At 44.3% G+C, this 7,500-nt stretch overlaps 1 protein-coding gene across 4 annotated transcripts in view; it reads right to left on the reverse strand.

Annotated features, from left to right (window-relative positions):
• Positions 1–7,500, reverse strand: part of LOC143279511 (uncharacterized) — a 136,517-nt gene that overhangs the window by 52,145 nt on the left and 76,872 nt on the right. For all 4 annotated transcript variants that reach the window (XM_076583562.1, XM_076583563.1, XM_076583564.1 and 1 more), the window contains one exon: positions 4,126–4,290. The gene's annotated coding sequence lies outside the window, so the exon portion shown is untranslated. The remainder of the gene's footprint in view (positions 1–4,125; positions 4,291–7,500) is intronic.

The raw sequence follows: 7,500 nt of genomic DNA on the forward strand, positions 1-7,500 counted from the left end.
CATACACCACACCACACCCACACATAAAAGCCGTCAGCCCATCGCACCGTACGTCCCGTCCTCTTTCGATGGGGGAAGGGAGGAAGGAAAGAAGAGAAAAAAACAAAAACCCAACAAAATACCATCCCTCCGAGCAAGAAAGAAAGAAAGACAAAAAAGATTGAGAAGACTTTGCCATGGGAATGACAGTGATGTAAAAGAGAAAGGGGACTGAGTTCGTGTGAACCCGCTGTTTGCCATTTGCCTCGTGCTTAGCAGACAGGAAAAGCAGTCCATCAGTTCGGATTTAATAGTCTCTGATCCCGTTTGTGGACTGGATTCCTTCATTTTACAACAGGATTGAAAGGTTAAAAAGAATGTCTCCCTGTACTTGCAGGCGTCTATTTTCCACAAAGAAAAGGGGGAAAACCCCCACAACTTTCAGTTCAGTTTAGTGTCACTGAGGCGTCAAACGGTTATGACCGTTCCATTTACCGCTTGAAAATCATAAAATAAATAAATAAAAATAAAAATAAAACAACCGGAGTCTTACTCTGTCTTACTCTTAGCTTTGTCTTTTTACACTCCTACTTACTGTCGGAATGGGGAAGTCAAGGCTTGAGTGAGAAGACGAGCGAGAGAACTGATTGCTTATGATTTGCCAGCTCAGCGGCTCGCGACGGGTCTATTGGGTTATGCAAGTTGCGACCTTCATGACCAACTTATCTGTCAGAGAATAGTGGTATTTCATCTTATTATTGAGAGAGTGGGAGAGAGAGAGGTAGAGGGACACACACACACACACACACACAAAGTGACACTGTCCACCACCACCACCTTACCGACCCAACCACGAGGTCAGTTCATCACTGCTGAATTGCATAACGCATCGATCTCTGGTACAGCTCACAGACCGTTTCAGAAATAAAGCGTGCACTGTATGGAGAAGGGAGGGAAAGGATGTGTTTGGATTTTTTTTTTTTTTTTGTGTGTGTGTGTGTGACTTACTTGCTTTAATTTTATTTGTTTGTGTTTATATTCACGTGATGTTTATCATCACCGCTATTATTACTATCATTATTATTTGTAGTAGTAGTAGTAGCGTTAGCTTTATCGTATAGGGAAACAGAGCAGAAAAAGACAAAGGATCTCTGACATACATGAGGAAAAAGAAAAAAAAATGGTAAAGAGGGAGGGGTAATTGGTGGTAATGGTGGTGTCAAAGGCCAAAGGGCTCACTCAAACGGATTCTCCTCCTCCTCACAGTATTCGTTGAGGAGGAAGAAAAAAAGTTTGTGCTGTTGTGTTTGGCTGGAAGCAGGCAGGTCAAGCACACACACACACACACACACACAAAGAACAAAAGTCTCCCGCGCGAGCCATACGTTTGGTTCTATTTTTGATTTAAGACTCCCCGATTGCTCCCCTAGTTATATGTTCACATTCTCGTCCACCACTGGCACTTGCACATCAGTGCCAGTCGTCATCAAAAACAACAATAAAAGCATTTTATGGCGAGAAAGTCCGAGAATAGAAGCCGATATGGATCTTCGCTGAGCTGTCAAAATAATGATGTTGCTGTTGTCGTTTTTTGTTTTTTTTTCTTTCGCCGTAAGACAAGTATGTCCCCCCCCCAAAAAAAAACACACCTCCCCCTCCCCCTCCGCACACTGGTAACGTAATCGCACATTCCAATGCAGAGAGAGAGGGGAAGGTAGGAAGGGGGAAGAGAGGGAGTGAGGGAGAAAGAGACAGATAAAAACTCAGATGATTATTCAAAGTATCTTCAAAGACATCTGGACAAATGGCTTTTCGGTATCATGCACCTTCTGTCCGGAATTCTTTTCTAGATCTTCACCCACCACCTGTCCTTTTCAAAACAAAACCTAAAACATACCTCTTCAAAATGGCCTTAAGATGTGGTGACGAAGCACTGTCGTTCGTCTCCTCCCACCCTCTTGTGCACCCCCTCCCCCACACTGAAATATCCATGCAGTGTGTAGTGCTTGTGGGTGGGGCGTTTACTGTGCGTGCGTGTGCATGCATGCACGTATGAAGGGAATATTGTGCTCTTTTAAAGTCCTTTATGCGATTATATATATCTGCAATAGTATGGTCTAGGTGTATACAGACTGGTTTTCTCTATGTCAAGTTCTGTTGTGTGTTTAATGTACTTTGTATATGTATTGTTTCATGTGAGCCGCTTAGAGCTTATATGGGGAGTTTGCGCCATATAAGTATTATTATTATTCTTATTATTAAGGCAACAGCCATATATGGAGAAAGGGGGATACTTCTTACATCACCAGAACGATAGCTGCTGATGTCATAACGACCTCTTGTCTGAAAAACTTTTTTTATAGATTTATACAATGCCAAGTTAATCCCGTCATCCGTGGATGCCACCAGTAAACTAAACCGAAATTAACATGGATGTAATAATAATAATAATGAACATTTGGACGCCCCATCTCCAGAGAGCCCAGACTGTTTACAAATACAATTACACACATACATTGATGCAGATACACTTCATAACATTCATTTGCCTATACGCATCACAAAAATAAACAGGTCACACACACACACACACACACACACACACACACACACACACACACACACACAGGCAATCATACTGATACAGTTCCATTCCTCTCTCCACCCACCAACAATCGCAGACACACACACACGGCGGAAAATCTAATAACTGTGGAAAAGTTGAGCTTTGAGAGCTGATTTGAACGAGGACAAAGACTGAGCGTGTCGGACAGAATAAGGGAGTTTGTTCCAGATTACAGGTCCAATGAAAGAGAAAGCACGTTCCCCACAGGGTTTCTTTCGCCTGTTTGGTATGCCAAAAATGCGAGTGTCCCAGGAGCTATGCAGAGAAGACGCTGGAGATGGATAAGCCACAGGCTCCGCAAGCCTGCAACCAGCACTGCAAAACAAGCCTTCTCCCGCAATCCGCAATATGAAAGGTAAAGAGAGTGTCCAAGAAATATGTGGCACCGAGACCTCTGGTATCCATTTTACATGAACTGCCATCAGTTGTGTTCTCAAATGGTTACAGTTGGTGAAAAATGAGTACTTCAGCAGCAACTTTAACCAAAAGAGAACAGAAATGATGGCAGAGTTTATATAAAATGGATACCTATCAGTTTGCAAAAAACTTTTGGTGTTCCGTTTCAGTGCCCAAGAAAGCGAGATGGGGGTTGCAATAGAGAAAAAAAACAGAGGCCAAGAGACAGAGAAACATAGCTACACAACAGAGGCACAGACAGTTACAGAGACACAAACACGACAGAAAATCAACTAAGTCACCAGTTAATGTCAGATTAACCTTTCGTGGTGTCGAAATAGAGAAACAACAACGGTGGAAGACAAACTTATACAAGTCTGACATTTACTGATTTCAAACACACGCACACGCACAATCTAATAACTGTGGAAAAGGTGAGTTTTGAGAGCTGATTTGAACGAGGATAAAGAATGAGCGTGTCCGACAGAATAAGGGTGTTCGTCTAATATCACAGATAGTGAAAAGACGCTGAACTAAAGAACGCACACAAACACACACACAATTCAAAATACCTTTTCGATTCTATTCCAGCATACATTTGATGTCTGTTAGTGTATGCGCGCGCCCGTGTGTGTGAGCGCCGGTGTGTCTCCGCTTCCCTTTTCCTGCACCATCCATCCACCCCAACCTACAATCTAGCCTCCCCTCTACTTTACCTTTCATTTTATTCACGTGGGGATCTGAGTGAATGCACGTATATTAGTGTGTATGCGTGTTCGTACACGTGTGTGTCAGTGCATGTGTGTACGCGCGATGGAGAGAGAGAGCGAGAGAGGGGGGGGGGGAGAGGGGGGGGAAGAGGGAGACAGAATTATGTATGTGCGCGCATATGCGAGCGCGTACGAGTCCGTGTGTGTGTGTGTGTGTGTGTGTGTGTGTGTGTGTGTGTGTGTGTATGCGTATGCGCGAGCGCTTATGCTTGCCAGTAAGTGCCAGCTCGTGTTTGTGCACGCAGGCGTTGGCGTATCTAATATTAACCTGCTGCAGAGCTGGCACATACACACGTGCCGTTACAAGAGCAGAGACAAAAGACGAGACACAAGTGAGACGAAACACAGACCTACCCACTGTTCGTGTTGCAGCCGTGAAGAGGGTTCGGTACGCTGCTGTTTTGTTATTGCTGCTGTTTTACAAGCCTGTGACTCGTTCGTTCGTTCCTTCCTTCTCTCCTTAAGGGGAACCGATGTCCTCCATCAAACGGCGTTTTCAGCATGAGGAGACAAGGAACACTGCAAGAAAAATGAATATACCAAAAAATAAATCTAATGAACAAACGGATGCTTGAACGACAAAGTAAAAAAAAAACCCCAAAAAACAACAACAAAAAACAACAAAAAAACCAAAAAAACCAAAACAAAACAAACAAAAACTCCCATCAAATTAATACATAAATAAACAAATGATTAGATAACACAGAATACAAATGCACAATAAAAGCAAATAATAAATACAAAGAATTATACAAGTTACAAAAATTACAATACTTGATGCTGATAATAGTAATGATCATAATACGAGCAGCAGTAGCAGCAACAGTAGTAGTAGTTGTAGTAGTTGTGGAATCATCAGCATCAGCAGCAGTAGTAATAATAAGATTCATTATCTATTTTTCGCAGTAAAGTTACATTGCACGGAAGCGATTCCGAGGATTTCTATCAACACAGTAGGTAAAGGGCATGTCTGTCGTGTGCAAGTTGCACATCCTTTACTCACGACCGTAAAACTTTCATCACGCGCACGCACGCTCACACACACACGATAAATAGAAAAAGCAAACTCGCGCGCACGTGCACCTAAGATCAGTAAGAGTGTGTACATAACACTCTCTCGAACAATTTCCCTCTTACTCAAACTCGATTGCAACGACGCTTATGGGCGTGCGCACGTACACAACACACATACTCAAGCACACATTCACTCAAAGAGACAGACAAAACAGACAGGCAGAGAGAGTCGAGTGCAATACCTCTAAATCAACCAACAGCAAACTACCGCTGACAGGAAGAGAAGAAGAGACCATTGTATGGGAAGATACCAGACCGAATGTGTCAAGAAGCATGGGCTACCATTGTACAGGGTGTCACTGTGTGGAAGTCCATTAGCACCTCCAGATAGCTGTGTGCAGACTGACTGACCTCAGTTGAAAATGTAAAGTTGAAATACTCTCCGTCGTCCCCCCCCCCCTCTCCCCTCTCCGAATAGACGTCACAGTAAACAGCTGAACTGCACCCACTTGGTTAATAATAATAATAAACATTGATCACACCTCCAGACAGATAACTCGTGGCGTTTACAACAAAAGATACAACACACACACACTTTCAGCAAATCAGTCAAGATGGTAAGAACGGAGGGTGCGTTTTAGGATGGGTTTTTCTAAACCGAAACGGGAATCCACATGGCGGACCGAGAAGGGCAGTTTGTTCCAAGATGTGAGCGCTGACATTTTTTGTTTCATCGAGGAATAGCTGGCACTCTAATCAGCAGCCGTGCGCAGTCTAAGACAGATCTATCAAGGGGTACTGATCAAAGGCAGGTCACAAAGGTATCGTGTGAGTGCAGTAGAACGCCTGGTAGCCTGTTTGTAATCAATCTCTCCAGATATGTGCAACCCGTCAGTGCATCAACTTCCTCGCGGCTGCATGCCTCCTAAGGTGAAAGAAGCGGAAAAAAAAAAAAATTCAAGGTGTCTGCTAATCAAATGAAGGGGGAAGCCAGCCAGTTAGCCAACCGGAGTTCCACGATACAGCACCACCACCTGGGGGTTACGAACGTATTACATGAATAGTTTAAACCAGACTATGCCAGGTTACGTGCGTGCAAAACCTGCCTGAGCCTCCTCTCACGTTCACTGCTACACCATCTCTCTCTCTCTCTCTCTGTGAGTGCTGTGTGTGTGTGTGTGCGCCCGCGCGTATGTGTCTCCGCTTCCCTCTTCCTGCACCATCCATCCACCCCAACCTACAATCTAGCCTCCCCTCCTCTTCTTTACCTTTCATTTTATTCACGTGGGGATCTGAGTGAATGCACGTACATATGTTAGTGTGTATGCGTATATGCGAGGCGCACACACGTATACAATCACACAAAGGGAGCCAGAAAGTGAGCGAGACAAACGTGGCATGTACTTAGTTAATCTCTATCACACAAACATACAATCACACATACGCACAAAGAAAGACAGAAGAGACATGAAAGGAGAGAGAGAGAGAGAGAGAGAGAGAGAGAGAGAGAGAGAGAGGAGAGACAGATACAGAGAGAGAGAGAGCACTGCATCACACACATTGGTTTTTTTCTTTTTCTTTTTTTCCCTTCTATCATTTCTTCTCACTGCCTTCGTATGACAGCATCAGAGCAGGGCAAAGCACCCCTATCCCACTCACTAACGAACACAAAAGACAATCGGGCAGCGAGAAGCAGAAGGAAAGCACTCCACCACACCCAAAACACGGGTCTCCCCCACCCCCCTTTTTTTCTCTCCCCTTTTCAATGTATCTCTCGTTATCAGTGCTAATGCTGCAAAACCATGGCTAATGCTGTTCCGCCGAAAATTGTCGCTTGCCAAAATAGCCACCAAAACGAACTGTGTCGCCTAAATTCCCAAATTTGCCATCAGTAAGTGACGCTGACCATTTGCATCAACTGCCTAACTTTGCTGTACTGAGCGATGAGATAGCGTTTCCTCAAAAAAGTAATGTTTTGCGATTCTATGCAATCATACACAAACACGACACACACACCCTCACAAACCCATTTAGTCGTTCACACACACTGACAACGTGAGAAAGAGAATGGGAAACATGCATCAAAGTAAGAGAGTGATAAGGTTTAAATCAGATCGGTACAAAAACGAAATTCTGCTCAGTCGTTCATTCTGGCAAATAACTTCGTCACAGCCTTCCTTAAATTGTCACAAAGGAGGACACATTTCGTGTTGGCGACACGTTTGGGAAGGAAACCACTAGAAAATGTCGCCGGCGACAATGTTGGCATGCGACAGTCCTGGAAGCAAAAAAAGCTATACATACAAAGGACCATTGAAATGTCGGAAGGAAGCCATCCCCAGCAGAGTTCCATTAGCACCTGGGGAAAACCGGGGGGCATCCGTATGAATGTTTGTAGAAAACTTCTGATGTCCCATGATGCCTCTTTCTCTGTCCGTCAATCTGCCTGTCTGTTCGTCCGTCCCTCCGAGTCGTGTCTCTACCGGTATCACTTTCTCTCTCGTCACTGTTTCTGTCTCTCGCTTTCCTTATCTCGTCAGCGTTTCTATTCGTCCGTCTCTGTTCGAACTTCAATCACGGTCTCTCGTCAACGTTACTGTCTGTGGGTCTGTGTACCCGTCTGTATCTCTCAACATTTCGATCTGTCTGAGTGACTATGTCCGTGTCTGTCTGCATCTCTCATCAACGTTTCGGTCCGCATCCCTGTCTGTCCTC

Source organism: Babylonia areolata, chromosome 2, assembly GCF_041734735.1.
Source record: "Babylonia areolata isolate BAREFJ2019XMU chromosome 2, ASM4173473v1, whole genome shotgun sequence".
NCBI lineage: Eukaryota > Metazoa > Mollusca > Gastropoda > Neogastropoda > Buccinidae > Babylonia > Babylonia areolata.